The sequence below is a fragment of the Mus caroli genome, unplaced genomic scaffold (genome assembly GCF_978045245.1).
Source record: "Mus caroli unplaced genomic scaffold, Mus_caroli_1 scaffold_3, whole genome shotgun sequence".
Classification (NCBI taxonomy): domain Eukaryota; kingdom Metazoa; phylum Chordata; class Mammalia; order Rodentia; family Muridae; genus Mus; species Mus caroli.
In genome coordinates, this window is record NW_028227258.1 from 154,877,406 (window position 1) to 154,895,125 (window position 17,720).

The window sequence follows — 17,720 nt, forward strand, 5'->3', positions numbered from 1 at the left end:
TACAATGTTGATCACTGCTGGTGAGTGGGTTTGACTTCTTATTTGATGATGATGTGGCTTGGGCAACTTGTGATTACCTGTCATTCATGGGTTCAGTACACATTACAATGAACATCCATCTAGTTACCTCTGAGGCATTTTCTTGCAACTACTTTCGATTGATGTCTGACAGTGATTTCAACTCTATTTTTTTTTTTTTACCAAAATAAAAAAAGTCAAATGAAATGCAGCTCTATTCCACTGATTGTCCTTCCCGCAGGTCAGTTAAAACCCAGGGTTGGAGATCCTTTACTTACTGAACCTCTCAAAGGAAGTTCAGTCACTTTTTTCCCCATTCTGTCCATAGGCCATTATTTGCACTGATCCTTCCTCTTGCTTGCACAACTGTTTCCTGACCAAAGACTCTTGCTTTCCTCATCTTCATTTAGCTTTTTGAAGTTGTTTATTGGTTATTTCTTTTCTTGTTTTTGACACTCTTACTTTCTGCCTGTCACTTTCTCACACAAATACTCATAGAAATCCTGGCTAACAACTTACTATATATCTTCAATATTTTTTCTATCACTGCCATCTATACTAAAATATAGTTATGCATTCTCACAGAGTTTTTTTTTAGTTTTTTTATGCTTTACAAATGAAGACATCACTATATCTGTTGGCCTCTTAACATGCCATTAACAGAAAGTAACTTTATGGACTCAGAAATAATATTTCTTCCTTAATACTTTAAAAAACAAGATAATATACAATCGGTCCATTTCTCTCTTTCCTTTACTCCCTCCAAAACCTCCCATACATCCTTCATTATTCTCTTTCAAATTCATGGCCACAATTTTCTTTTTTACAAATTATCATCAGATGATTACATGTATGTACATATACATATGAGATATGTAAATTCATATATATGATATATATGTATATATCAGAAAACTGATTATATACACACATACATATACATATATAATCAGCTCACTCTACTCAATGTCTGTTTTCTGAAAACTGAGTATTGGATAGCCAATTGACGTACTCTTCCCTAGGAAGATTATTCCTCTTGCTGGAAGCATTCCTCAGTTGCATGTGGTGTTTTTTGTGTGCTTGAGTTCACATGGGCTTTTCCCCATTAACTGTGACATATTCTTTTTTTTTTAATATCACTGCAGAAAGTGTTTTATTTAGGTATTTACTGAAGTAAGAACATATTTTTATTCCTCATGCTTTCTTCACAACTTAAAATAGGTTAACAAATGTACAAAATGTTGTACAGATATTGATAAGGCAGTAAATGTTCGTTTTCTGCTTTCTTTTTTTTTAATTTTTAATATTTTTTATTACATATTTTCCTCAATTACATTTCCAATGCTATCCCAAAAGCCCCCATAGCGCCCCCCACTTACTTCCCTACCCACCCATTCCCATTCTTTTGGCCCTGGCATTCCCCTATATTGGAGCATATAAAGTTTGCAAGTCCAATGGGCCTCTCTTTCCAGTGATGGCCGAATAGGCCATCTTTCGATACATATGCAGCTAGAGACAAGAGCTCCGGGGTACTGGTTAGTTCATAATGTTGTTCCAACTATAGGGTTGCAGATCCCTTTAGCTCCTTGGGTACTTTCTCTAGCTTCTCCATTGGGAGCCCTGTGATACATCCAATAGCTGACTGTGAGCATCCACTCCTGTGTTTGCTAGGCCCCTGCATAGTCTCACAAGAGACAGCTATCTTTGGGTCCTTTCAGCAAAATCTTGCTAGTGTATGCAATGGTGTCCGCGTTTAGAAGCTGATTATGGGATGGATCCCTGGATACGGCAGTCTCTAGATGGTCCATCCTTTCATCACAGCTCCAAGCTTTGTCTCTGTAGCTCCTTCCATGGGTGTTTTGTTCCCAATTCTAAGAAGGGGCACAGTGTCCACATTTTGGTCTTCATTCTTCTTGAGTTTCATGTGTTTAGCAAATTGTATCTTATATCTTGGATATCCTAAGTTTTGGGCTAATATCCACTTATCAGTGAATACATATTGTGTGAGTTCCTTTGTGATTGTGTTACCTCACTCAAGATGATGCCCTCCAGGTCCATCCATTTGGCTAGGAATTTCATAAATTCATTCTTTTTAATAGCTGAGTAGTACTCCATTGTGTAGATGTACCATAATTTCTGTATCCATTCCTCTGTTGAGGGACATCTGGGTTCTTTCCAGCTTCTGACTATTATAAATAGGGCTGCTATGAACATAGTGGAGCATGTGTCCTTCTTACCGGTTGGGACATCTTCTGGATATATGCCCAGGAGAGGTATTGCTGGATCCTCCGGTAGTACTATGTCCAATTTTCTGAGGAACCGCCAGACTGATTTCCAGAGTGGTTGTACAAGCTTGCAATCCCACCAACAATGGAGGAGTGTTCCTCTTTCTCCACATCCTCGCCAGCATCTGCTGTCACCTGAATTTTTGATCTTAGCCATTCTGACTGGTGTGAGGTGGAATCTCAGGGTTGTTTTGATTTGCATTTCCCTGATGATTAAGGATGTTGAACATTTTTTCAGGTGCTTCTCTGCCATTTGGTATTCTTCAGGACATATTCTTTGTTATCATCCTTCCTTAGCTTATGTTTGAATAGTCATGTGGGTAAGTCTTTTGGGGTGTAGATTATGATATTGCTAGAAGACACAGTCTCAAAGTAACTTCCTTATCCTCTGGCTCTTACAATCTCTTTGCCCACTCTTAGACCAAGTTCCCTGAGTCATAGATCTGGGAGTATTGTGTAGATGTATCCACTGGGTCTGGACTGCAAAAGTCTGTATTTTGAGTGGTTGTAGCTGTCTGAAATGGTCTTTATTTTGCAGAGAATGCAACTGTAGTTGTAAGCACAAATATTTAGAGTGTTGTAAGGGATATTCTGCCTTAATAAATTAGTGGTTGCAGATTCTCTTCTAATATTCATCACATCACAAGCACTGAGTTAACTTATAGTTGGTGGATTTTCTTTTTATGCTCTTTATATAATTTTTATTGTTTGAATATTTAATATATACATATGTATTTTGATCCTTTCTATCTGCCTCCAAAGTCCTGCCCTGTGCTTTTCCATCCTAACTTCATGTCTTCATTTTTAAATGAATGGATGTGCAAAGCTCTAGGGTCATATACTGGAGCATGATGACTTTTCAGGGGCTGTTTGCCTAAAGAAAACAGATACATTTTCCTCCATAAATCATGAGTTATGAGGAATTCCTCAGTTAAGGTGAGACTTCATACACTTCTCCTCCCGCAAACATGAATTTGTCTAGCTTAATCTTCTCCAAGTCTTGTGCACGCTGTCAACATCACTGTGTTTATGTTAAAAGAAACTCAAAGATTGATTTACAGTTTGTGAAATAATTCATTGCCACAAATATTTCCTTCATATGGTTTCTTTAATATATATTATAATTTAGGTTTCTTTTAAAATGCTCTGACCAGGTATTTTAGATAATACGTTTAATCCCAGCGCTTGGGAGGTAGAGGCAGATAGATCTTTGTGAATTTGAGGCCAGCCAGGTCTATTTAATAAGTTCCATGACATAGTGAGACTTTCTCAAAACGACAAATGTTCTGTGCCTCATTGCTTTCTGTAATATTGGTAATATCACTGCCTTTAATATCATTAAAAGTATACTCAGAAGTAAGGATTTTAAAATAATTAGAAGCTGTTAAAGAAAAAAATCTTATTTATATATCTAAATATACTGATTTTTAATTATGAGAATGTAAATTATTTATTTTTTCTTGAAATTAGGTATAAATCCATATATTTTGCTTTGCCAAAATCTTTTTAAAGTAGGCTATTAGGAAGACTTTACAACTGTACACACAAGGGACACAGGAAACCCGACTGACCAGTGGCTGGGGTTCATTGCAGTCAGCACCAACACTGTGCCAACTTGGGCACAAACTCTGTGGACAGTCCCAAGTTTCCCAGAGGACTCTCCACGCCAGAGGCACGCTAGCACATCCAGGACCTCAGAATCTCTGGTGAATGGAACACAACATCTTTTCCAAAACAACCCAGAGGGGCTTGGGCCAACAGGAGCAGGGACACAGGAAACCCGCCTGACCAGCAGCTGGGGTTCATTCCATTCAACATCATCCCTATGCCACCTTAGGCATGAACTTGGCAGATGGTCCCAAGTTCTCCAGAGGACTCTCCATGCAGCAGGCAGCCTAGCACACCCAGGATCTTAGGATCACTGAGGAGAATAGACTTCCAGAGAGGACTCTGACCCTGGGACTCAGGTGAGAGCACCATCTTGTATCCCAGGTCACTAAGAGATCAGTCGACACAGGAGAGTGCATAGGCTGCAGAAGCAACAGAACTTCTTGGACAAGGTCCTTTCTGGCCTTCATCCCTAGCCAGGAGACAGAGCTGAGACTCAGACCTCTGGGTAGCTTCCCTGACAGAGGAGAGTCAAACTCCAGGAAGAGCATTGACACTGGGACTCAGAAGACAGTGCAAACTTGTATCCATGTCTCTCAGAGATCAATCCACTCAGGAGAGCATGTAGGCTGCAGTAGCAACAGAGATTATTAGACAGGGTCTCTTCTGGCTTTAATCCTCAGTCAAGACATGGATATGAGCTCCACACCTCTGTGCATCTTCCCTGTAAGAGGAGAGCTTGCCTGCAGAGAGTGCTATGACCACTGAGACTCAGGAGAGAGCTGGACTCGCAGGAGTGCTGACAGAGGCTAACAGAATCACAGGAAGAACAAGCTCCAGCCAGAGACAGCTAAAACATCTGACACAAGAGATTATCAGATGACAAAGGGCAAACATAAGAATTTTATTAACAGAAACTAAGACCATTCGGCATCATGAGAACCCAATGCATCCATCACACTGAGTCCTGGATACCCAAAAGGCAAGATTTAGATTTAAAATCATATTTCATGATCCTGGCTGAGGATTTTAAGAAGAGCATTAATAACGCACATAAAGAAATACAGGAGAACACTGCTAAACTGGTAGAAGGCCTTAAAGAGGAAGCACAAAAATACCTCAAAGAATTACAGGAAAACACTGCTAGACAGGTAGAAGTCCTTAAAGAGGAAACACAAAAATCCCTTAAAGAATTACAGGAAAACACATCCAAATAGGTGATATAGTTGAATAAAACCATCCTAGATCAAAAAATGGAAGTAGAAACAATAAGGAAAGCACAAAGGGAGAAAAATCTGGAGATAGAAAAACCAGGAAAGAAATCAGGAACCATAGATACTAGCATTGGAAACAGAATACAAGAGATGGAAGAGAGAATCTCAAGTGCAGAAGATTCCATAGAAAACATGGACACAACAATCAAAGAAAATGCAAAATGCAAAAGATCCTAACTCAAAACATCCAGGAAATCCAGGACATAATGAGAAGACTAAAACTAAGGATGATAAGTATAGACAAGAATGAAGAATTTCAACTTAAAGGGCCAGTAAATATCTTCAACAAAATTATAGAATAAAACTTTCCTAACCTAAAGAAAGAGATTCCTGTGAACATACAAGAAGCCTACAAAACTCCAAATAGACTGGACCAGAAAAGAAATTCCTCTTGACACATAATAATCAGAATAACAAATGCACTAAATGAACATAGAATATTAAAAGCAGTAAGGAGAAAAGGTCAAGTAACATATAAAGGCCATACACCATACTTCTCACCAGGGACTATGAAAGCCAGAAGATCTTGGAAAGATATTATACAGACCCTAAGAGAACACAAATGCAAACCCAGGCTACTATACCCAACAAAGCTATCAATTACCATAGATGGAGAAACCAAAGTATTCCATGACAAAACCAAATTCACATAATATCTTTCCATGAATCCCAGCCTTTCAAAGGATAATAAAAGGAAAACTTCAACACAAAGAGAGAAATTATGCCCTAGAAAAAGCAAGAAAGTAATCCTTCAACAAACCTAAAAGAAGATAGCTGCAAGAACAAAATCGCAACCCTAACAACAAAAATAACGGAAAGCAAAAATTACTTTTCCTAAATATGTCTAAATATCAAAGGACTCAATTAAAAAAAAAGATATAGACTAACAGACTGGCTACATAAACAGGACCCAACATTTTGCTGCATAGAGGAAACCCAATTCAAGGACAAAGACAAACACTACCTCAGAGTAAAAGGCTGGAAAAAAATTTCCCAAGCAAATGGTCTGAAGAAACAAGCTGGAGTAGCAATTCTAATATCCAAAAAAAATCGACTTCCAAACCAAAATTATCAAAAAGAACAAGAAGGGGAATTTCATACTCATCAAAGGTAAAATCTTTCGAGATGAACTCTCAATTCTGAATATCTATGCTCCAAATGTAAGGGGATCCACATTCATTAAGGGAACTCTAATGAAGCTCAAACCACACATTGCACCCCACACAATAAGAGTGGGAGACTTCAACACCCATTCTCATCAATGGACAGATCCTGGAAACAGAAACTAAACAGAGACACATTGAAAACAACAGAAGTTATGAAAGAAATTGACTTAACAGATATCTACAGAACATAAAACAAAAGGATACACATTCTTCTCAGCACCTCATGGTAATTTCTTCAAAACTGACCAAATAATTGTTCACAAAACAGGCATCAACAGATACAAGATGATTGAAATAATCCCATGCATCCTATCAGATCACCACAGACTAAGGCTGGTCATCAATAACAACATAAATAATAGAAAGCCAACATTCACGTGGAAGCTGAACAATACTCTACTCAATGATAACTTGGTCAAGGAAGAAATAAAAATGGGATTAAAGACTTTTTAGAGTTTAATGAAAATGAAGCCACTACATACCCAAACTTATGGGACACAATGAAAACAGTCTTAAGAGGAAAACTCGTAGCTCTGAGTGCTGCCAAACAGAAACTAGAGAGAACATACAACAGCAGATTGACAGCACACCTAAAAGCTCTAGAACAAAAGGAGGCAAAGTCACCCAAGAGGAGTAGATGGCAGGAAATAATTAAATTTAGGGCTGAAATCAACCAAGTGGAACCAATAAGAACTATACAAAGAATCAACCAAACCAGGAGATGGTTCTTTGAAAAAAACCAGAAAGATAGAAAAACCCTTAGCCAGATTACCTAGAGGGCACAGGGACAGTATCCTAATTAACAAAATCAGAAGTTAAAAAGGAGACAGGAAAACAGAACCTGAGGAAATCCAAAACATCATCAGATCCTACTACAAAAAGCTATACTAAACAAAACAGGAAAAAAAATGGATGAAATGGACAATTACATAGAAAGATACCAGGTACCAAAATTAAATCAAGATCACAAAAAAATGATCTAAACAGTCCCATTTCTCCGAAAGAAATAGAAGTGGTCATTAATCATCTCCCAACTAAAAAAGCCCATTATGAAATGGGTTCAGGGCAGAGTTCTATCAGACCTTCAAAGAAGATCTAGTTTCATTTCTCCTCAAACTATTCTATAAATAGAAACAGAAGGTATTCTATCCAACCCATTCTATGAAGCCACAATTACTCTGATACCTAAACAACATGAAGACTCAACAAAGAAAGAGAACTTTAGACCAATTTCCCTTATGAATATCGATGCAAAAATATTCAATAAATTTCTTGCAAACCGAATCCAAAAACACATCAAAATGATCATCCAATATGATCAAGTAGACTTCATCCCAGGGATGCAGGGATGGTTTAATATATGGAAATCCATCAATGTAATCCATTATACAAACAAACACAAGTACAAAAACCACAGGATCATCTCATTAGATGCTGAGAAAACATTTGACAAAATGCAAAACCCATCCATGATAAAAGTCTTGGAATAATAAGGAACTCAAGGCCCATATCTAAACATAATAAAAGAAATATACAGCAATCCAGTAGCCAACATCAAAATAAATGGAGAGAAACTTGAAGCAATTCCACTAAAATCAGGGACTAAACAAGGTTGTTAACTCGCTCCCTACCTATTCAATACAAAATTTGAAGTCTTAGCCAGAGCAATTAGACAACAAAAGGAGACCAAGGGGATAAAACTTGGAAAGGAAGAAGTCAAATTTGCAGATGAAGAAGAAGTCTATTTGCAGATGATATATAAGTGAATATAAAATTCCACCAGAGAACTTCTAAACCAGATAAACAGCTTCAGTGCAGAAAAGCTGGATATAAAATTAACTCAAACAAATCAGTGGCTTTTCTCTACACAAAGGATAAACAGGCTGAGAAAGAAATTAAGGCAACAATACCCTTCACAATAGTCACAAATAATATAAAATAACTTTGTGTGACTCTAACTAAGGGAGTGGAAGGTCTGTAAGATTAGAACTTCAAATCTCTGAAGAACAAAATCAAAGAAAATCTCAGAAAAAGGAAAGACCTCCCATGCTCATGGATTAGCAGAAATAATATACTACAAAAGGCTCTCTTACCGAATGCAGTCTACAGAATCAATGCAATCCCTATCAAAATTCTCACTCAGTTCTTCACAAAGTTAGAATGGGCAATTTGAAAATTCATCTGGAATAACAAAAAAACTAGGATAGCAAAAACTATTCTCAACAATAAAAGACCCTCTGTAGAATCACCATGCCTGACCTCAAGCTCTACTACAGCGCAATTGTGATAAAACTGCATAGTACTGGTACAGTGACAGACAGGTAGATCAATGGAATAGAACTGAATGAACCAATACACCTAATGGGCACAGAGTCTTAGACAAGGGATCTAAAACCATCCAATGTAAAAAAGACAGCATTTTCTATAAAGAGTGCTGGCACAACTGGTGGTTACCATGTGGAAGAATGCAAATTGATCCATTCTTATCTCCTTATACAAAGCTCAAATCTAAGTGGATCAAGGAACTCCACTTGAAACCAGAGACACTGAAACTTATTGTGGAGAAAGTGGGGAGAAGCCTCGAAGATATGGGCACAAGGGAAAATTTCCTAAACACAACAGCAATGGCTTGTGCTATAAGATTGTGAATCCACAAATGGGACCTCGTAAAATTGCAAAATTTCCATTGGGAGCCCTGTGTTCTATTTTATAGATGACTGTGAGCACCCAAGGAGCTAAAGGGGTCTGCAACCCTATGAACAAACAATATGAACTAACCAGTACCCCCAGAGCTAGTATCTCTAGCTACATATGTAGCCGAAGATGGCCTAGTCAGCCATCACTGGGAAGAGAGGCCCATTGGTATTGCAAACTTTATATGCCCCAGTACAAGGGAATGCCAGGGCCAAGAAGCAGAAGTGGGTGGGTAGGAAAGCAGTGCAGAGGGAGAGTATAGGGAACTTTGGGAATAGCATTTGAAATGTATATAAAGAACATATCTAATAAAAAATTAAAAAAATTAAAAAGGGAAAAATTGCAGTTTCTGTAAGGCAAAAGACACTGTCTATAAGGACAAAAAAGCCACCAAAAGATTGGGAAAGGATATTTACCAATCCTAAATATGAAAGGGGACTAATATCCAATATATACAAAGAACTCAAGAAACTGGATCCATAAAATCAAATAACCCCATTAAAAATGAGGTGCAGAGCTAAACAAAGAATTCTCAACTGAGGAATACTGAATGGATGAGAAACACCTAAAAAATTGTTCAACATCCTTAATCATCAGGGAAATGCAAATCAAAACCAACCTGAGATTCCCCCTCACACAAGTCAAAATAGCTAAGATGAAAAATTCAGGTAACAGCAGATGCTGGCAAGGATGTGGTGAAAGAGGAACACTCCTCCATTGCTGGTGTGATTGCAAGCTTGTACAATCATTCTGGAAATCAATTCCTCTGAAAATTGAACATAGTAATAACAGAGGATCCAGTAATAGGTCTCCTGGGCATATACCCAGAAAATGTTCCAACTTGTAATAATAACACATGCTCCACTATGTTTATAGCAGCCTTATTTATAATAGCCAGAAGCTGGAAAGAACCCAGATGTCCCTCAACAGAGGAATGGATACAGAAAATGTGGTACATTTACACAATGGAGTACTACTCAACACTTAAAAATTACAAATTTATGAAATTCTTAGGCAAATGGATGGATCTGGAGGATATCATCTTGAGTGAGGTAACCCAATCACAAAAGAATTCACATGATATGCACTCACTGATAATTGGATATTAGCACAGAAACTTAGAATACCCAAAATACAATTTGCAAAATATATGAAACTCAAGAAGAAGGAAAACCAAAGTGTGGCTACTTTGTCCCTCCTTAGAATGAACAAAATACCCATGGAAGGAGTTACAGAGACAATGTTTGGAGCTGAGAGGGAATGAAAGACCATGCAGAGACTGCCCTACCAGGAGATCTATCCCATAAAAAGCCACCAAACCTAGACATTATTGCTTATGCCAGCAAGTTTTTGCTGATAGGATCCTGATATAGCTGTCTCTTGTGAGGCTATGCCAGTACCTGGCAAATACAGAAGAGGATGCCCACAGTCCTTTATTGGATGGATCACAGTGCCCCCAATTTAGGAGCTAGAGAAAGTATCCAAAGACCTGAAGGGGTCTGCAACCCTATAGGAGGAACAACAATATGAGCTAACCAGTACACCCAGAGCTCTTGTCTCTATCTGCATATATATCAGGCAATGGCCTAGTTGATAATCATTGGGAGGAGAGGCCCTTGGTCTTGTGAAGATTATATGCCACAGTATAGGGGAATGCCAGGGCCAGTAAGCGGGAGTGGGTGGGTAGGGGAGCAGGGCCAGGGGAGGGTATAGGGAACTTTTGGGATAGCATTTAAAATATTAATGATGAAAATATCTAACAAAAAAACCCCCAAATGTACACACAAGTAATAATTTTTCTGGATTGACCTGAATACTCAATATTTGTACTCTTGTTGAATCTGCTAGGGTTATTATTGTAAGGCCCACTTTTAACACTCCATTGTTTTTGTTTTTTAGAAATCAATTCTATTTGTACTTTTGTTAGGTTAGAATTTATATGTTTATTAACAAATCAGGCATGTTTAGACTAATGTCTGTGATGATATTAACTACACCTACAACTTATATATAGCTCCTTTCTTTAATTCAAAATGTTTTGATTGTATGCACATATTCTGTATTGATATTGTCTCCCTGACTTGTTTTTTCTTCTGTAATTTTCCCATGCACAACCACTCCCACTCAAATACATGATCAGCCCTTTAGTTATTGTTTTACGCACACACAGGCATGCACACACACACACACACAAACAAACAAACACACACACACAAACATGCAAGTGTGTTCACATACATGCACACATACATACATGCACACATGCAAGCACACACACATACACAAACATGTACTCACAAACACATAGACATGCACACGCAGGTCATTTAGTGTTATTCTTATGTATGTTTACTGCTGACCACTGAGGATTCATTTAACCAATCAGGTGGCTTGTCTCTAGAGAAGACAGTTACTCACCATTAATTGCTAATAGATCTTCATCTAGACATTTGTCATTGAACGAGATCTCTCCTTTTCATCTTGGCATTTCAACCATTTTTTCCTTGCTGTTTCATTCTTTCTCTTTTTTTCCATGATGATCTTTGAAATTTAGACGTAGGAGTTCTGTCTCCTGGGTTTACCTCAACACAGTTGTTGTCTGCCTTTTGACCTGTTGCAGTTTTATACTATGGAATACACCTACTACCAAGAAAAGCTTTATTGATGAGAGGTGAAAGCTGCCCTTATAAACCAAGTTGGGAAGGAGAGGCTTTATTTGGCTTTAGAACAGAAATGCTATCAAAAATGGAACCTGGCAGCAGGAGCTAAGGCTCCATGGAGGGCTGCTGCTTACTGGCCTGCAACACATAGGTTGCTCAGCCTGCTTTCAATGGCCTTGGCCCTTCCTCCATTGATCACTAATGCCTTGTATCTGGATTAAGAAAATGCCTTATCGCTTATATCTCATGAAAATATTTCCTCTACTGATGCTCCTTTTTCCATAACTCTAGTCAAGTTGACACAAAGACCTAACCAGTACCAAGGTTAAATATTTAGTATGCAACTAGGAAAGTAGCAGAAATAGGTTCTCATTTGGAGTCTATGACTTCACCAATCATGAAATAGTTGACTAGGTTTCTAGTACCAGGTATGACCTTCCTTTTGAAAACTTTCTTAAGTCAAGTTAGAGAACTATTGGCTACACACAAAAATAAGTTCCACTATTGTGCCCTTGTGTATACATTGCCATGCCAGTTATTTCTGAAGTATGACTATTTGATAGCTTTGCTTTTTTGGCAATCACCTTCACATACTATGATAGCTAGTCCTTGGGGACTCAAATATTACAAAAACCAAAATTAACACTATCCTTCCAATGTGATCATGCATTAAAAATTATAGATTTAGAAATGGAGATAGAATCGAACCACTTTTACCATCTATAGAATGTATGATTTTTTTCTTAACTAAGCTTAATAAGCTGTTTACTTTTTGTTTCATTTTTTTTTATGATTCTAAATCTGACTGTATAGTCCTGAATTGTCTTCATTTTATGAATCTCAAGTTCTTAAATCTGGAATTACAGGGATTTGCAACCATGCATAGAACAAATTTTAAATTTTTATAATAAAATTTTACAAGACTTGTGTTATTTTTATTTTCTAACATAAATAGATTAATGCTATTTCTTACATTCTACTTTTTTAAAAACCCACTGATTTTCTCTATTGTATTAATTTTCTTCTGCTCATATTCGTGGTCATAGTCAAATGATTGTCTCATATATTCTACAAAAGCAAAAAAAAAAATGTGTTTTCCTACTAATACCTGGAGTTTCTGTAATACTTAAGTGTTCTGTCTCCAATACAGCTTACTGTAACCAATGTAGTTTATCATTTTTCATTTGATCCTTTAAATTCATGAAAATATTAACATTCACATTCCATATTTTCCTTTACACATATAAACATTGTATGGCTTTGTAGATATTTGGGAGGAATGGTGCATCATCAAAGTGTGTGTCTCTGTGTGTATGTGTGTGTGTGTGTGTGTGTGTGTGTGTGTGTGTGTATGTGTATATGTGTATTTATGTATATAAGGTCAGAGGACATTTCCAATAAGATTATCATGTTTGGTTTCTTTTCTTGTTACCTGCATAAGCAGTGTATTCAAATGCATTCTTTCTGTTATTAAATTTTGATGAGTTCTCTTCTCAGTAGTTATTATATTCTCTGTTGCATAGATAATTGGGTGATATGTGTATTAGTTACTTTCTTATTGCTTTGAAAAGACATCCTGACCAAGGCAATCTATAAAGGAGACAATTGGGGCCTTGCTTACAGTTTCAGAGATTGTGTCTCTGACCACCATAGTGAGGAGCATGGAACAATGCAGGCAAGTAGTATAGTGGAACAAGAGCTGAGCGCTTACATCTAATCTACAAGTAGTATAGTGGAACAAGAGCTGAGCGCTTACATCTAATCTACAAGTTGGAAGCAAAGAGGAACAGAGTAGTTTTGGTAAGAGTTTTGAAACCTCAAAAAGGAACTCTAGTGGCAGACTTCCTCCAATAAGATCATACCTCCTAATCCTTCCTGAGTAGTTCCACGAACTAGGGAAGAAACATTGAAATACAGGAGCCTATAGAGCGTCATTCTTATTTAAACCACCATTATACATTTTTGTTGGTATATAATATTTTGACAATCGGTCATGTCACATATGGTTCAAGTTGAATTTTTTTTAATTCTACAATCTTGAATAAATTAGTAGTATTTACTTTGGGAGTTTTTCTCTGGTTTAGTAGCTGAAAATTATCAAATACTGAAAGCATTTTTTTATCTTGTCAATACTGCAACATCTGCTGAGATCATTCAGAGTGCAAGCTAAGTTCTTTCAATTGTTTAAGGTAATTTTCTAAATTGATTCTCCCTTTGCACAGCTCTTAAGAGACATAACTTGAATTTCAATTATCATCTTCCTTTATTTCATTATTCCAAAAATGTTTAGCCCAAACAATTACTTGATTCAGTTCCACAGAGATTCTTACCATATGTGCTAAACATTAATTTCCATCCATATTACTACTGCTCTCTTTTTTTGGCAAAATTGTAGATACATGTAGCCAAGTATACTTGGCAGTGCGAAAGTTTGGGCTTATCCCCTTTGGTTGCACTCTGTTTTCTGGACCGCACTCTTTTTCTCATTAATGTTCTGAAGATTCAGTGAATCTTACACATAGTTAGTAGAAAACATTAAATAAAATTTCTCCTTTCATGTTTCTGTGTCCATAGCACCAAAGGACTGGATATTTATGATGGTGGTGAATCTGTCAGGCCAGAAGGAACAGATATATTATTATGATAGAAGCACAGAATCCTCTTTATATCATCTAAACAGAGCATTAATGAACAATTGGTTTTTCTTTGTCCTGTAAGAAACCCCAACATAGTTCTCTGTTTACCAAGGTGTGCTGGGAAGAAAATGTAACTTTGATCTGCAAAAGGAATTCTATATCTGATATAAATAGATGTCTGTTCATGTAATCCAGAACATCATTCCACAATTTTCCTTAAATTAGTAGTTAGGAAGGTCATAGGATGTACACTTGTCTTCAGAATAAATATTAGGAACGTCTTGTGAAATGGTCAGAGTCAGAGTCAACTCTTTGTTGTTTACTATCCTAAGTTTTACAATAATTTCCTCCAGATTGCTGTACCTTGGAGTTTTCTCATATTGATACTAGTGATTAGGATGACAAGGAATAGTGAAAGTGATAGTTGTAGGTTGTAGGTTCTCCTCTAAAATCTATGGCTTTACTAGCCATGTGTAGTTGGCTAGATTTCTAGTATGATGCATGATCTTTCTCTTATTGAGTGAGTCTTAAGTCCATTTAGAGAGCTCTGGGTTACTGCCAAATTATGTGTGTCACTGCTGTATCTGTAGAGTTACTGTCCCATGTAGATCAGTTTTTGTTGTTGTTATTGTTTATAGGTATCACAGCTGGGTAGTACTATGGTTGGGTCTCTTCTGTAGAAGTCTTCATGGTGCCTTTTGGTAGCATGCAAGCTAGTCCTCAGGGATGAAGTATTTAAAACAGTTCCAGCTTGGAGGCCTCTTTGCCCTGTATCTGAAGTGCACAGAGTCTTCAGGAATAGGGACTCACCGTATACTTCTTAGGAAAGTCAACAGCAATAACATCATTTTATATGTTTGAGAGTCTCTTCGAAAATCCTGAGCATCAACTCAAAAGACTGTTAATAATGCCTATGTTGTGGGTTTTGTTTGGTGCTCTTTGATGCTTGTAGGGAACATTGTATCCCCAGTGAATATTTTTATGCATTTTATATGTGCACTTTTATATAATGTTTATTTGTGTGTTATGTTATTATCTGAAGGGAATAAGAGTTAGTAGTTTTATTCTTGACGTCTTTCCAGACATTTTTACTGTTGTTTTCCTCTGCTCTCTCCTTCTGTATTTATCTCTCTTCTACTTCTTTCACTGGTACTCTCTCATTTTTCTTATGAAACCATTTGTAACTCACTATTTCTCTCTAGTATTTTCCCACATTTTGAACCCATCACTGGGCCCTCTTTATTTTCCTGGTATCTGTTGTTACTCCTGCATCAGTATTCACATATGAACCTTTAGACCTAGAAACCCCCATGGTTTTTCTCTTATTGAATGAGTCTTAAGTCCAATTAGAGAGCTGTGGGTTAAGTAGGAACATGTGATATTTGTCTTTCAGAACCTGAATAACCTAATTCAACATTTTTTCTTGTTCCATCCATTTACCTGCAAAGTTAATTATTTCATTTTTCTGTACAGATATACTATATATAGTACCCCATAGCATATATGTCCCATGTTTTTCTTATCCATTCATAAGTTGAAGGTCATTTAGGTTGTTTCTGTTTCCTAGCAATTGTGAATAGAACAGGAAGGAACACCGCTAAACAAGCATTTGTGGAGTGGGATGTTTAGTCCTTTCTCAACAAAAGCAGAGGGGTGGTCGAGCTGAGTAATATGGTAGACATTCTATATTACTAAAATGCTAAATTTCTGTAGGACTGAGCTTTCCTCACATTAAAGCAGTGTGTTCAAGATAGTGAAGAATTATTTCTTCTTAATTAGTTGATATACAATATCATACATAGTAAATGAATGAAAAAATAAGTACATGTATTGTGAGTTTTCTCCTTCATGCTTATAACATCAACAAAGCACTGCTTCTATAGAGTATGTAGTTCTAAGGTGCAAGTTACAGTTTGTTTCAACAATTAAAATACATACTTTTATACCATTATGTCAGCTATTTTGGTTAGTTTCTTCATAACACAAAGGACTTATCGGTAATCAATCCGTAATAATCTTGATAGTAAACATGAGAGAACGTTTATCTTGATATTTAGGAAGTTTCTTTGAATAACATACTGAAAGCTAACTGGTCTGAATGGTTATGTCAGCCTGCTATCAAATGTTGGTTCATCTCTTTTATGTCCAATTCTTATAAAGCACAGAATAAAGATATACTCTTTTTAGAACTGCTATAAGACTTAGCTATGTAGTTTATATCATTATGAGTGGTTGATATAATAGGTCAAAATTATTAGTATTAAATTTGCTATATTTGTGAGTATATTTATTATACACTGAAGAGTCATTGAATAAGGTCTAATATTGTACCCTATCCTTTTTGGATTTCATGGACAAAAAGTATATGTAGACTAATAAGTGTTATCATAAAGTAAGGCATAGAATCTAGATAAAAGTAAAACTATGTAATTTCATTACTTCAAAGCTATATGGTCAGGGACAACAACTGAAACAGCATGATGCTATTATGATTTGCCTACAGATAATAATATATGAGAAAAATTAATACAGCTAAAAGTTTTAAGGGATTATAATTGATAAGATATACTTAAGCACAGTTGGTTATTACTATTTGTTCAATTGTACACCACCTCCACGACACACACACACACACAAAGTCTGATAAAATGTACTAGGTAAGGTTGAGTAGCTACACCATTTTCTAAAGCCCATGAAAACATTAGCAAAGAAACCCAATTAGAATTTTTAAGTATAGCCTTAAAATTCCCATAATTTTATTTTTATATATACAGTATTTTATTAGATATTTTCTTTATTTACATTTCAAATGTTATCCCCTTTCCTAGTTCACCCCCCCTAAAATCTCCTATTCTCTCCCCTTCCCCATGCTCCCCAACCCACCAACTCCTGCTTCCCGGTTCTTGTCTAATATCAAAATTTTGAATAAGAAAAGTGTGAGTAAGGGTAAAAAGGTCAAATGAAGAATTACCTTTAAATGGCACTTTTATGATTATAGCCATGTTTAATAACTTCAAACGAAGAATTATCCCCCATTTGATGTTTTTAAGACTTAGACAGTATAAAAATGTCATTTTAAGATGACGTTTTTACAATCAAAGCAATCTGTAAAAATGTCAGATGAACAACTCAATGAATTAAATGTTCCTTTGGATATAAAACGGGTTAAAATGTCCAGTGAGGTGTATCATTGACATTTGATTTCAAGGAATATTGATCATGAAGTGGAGTCCTTGTTATGTTACTATCTGTATTTTTTAAATCATGTCATTTATAGAAATAATCAGTATGCAAATTTTCTTTTGATCTAATGTCAAAATGACAGATGAGAATTCACAGTCTTAATATCAAATGTGTACAGTGTTGAAAGTCACAATTG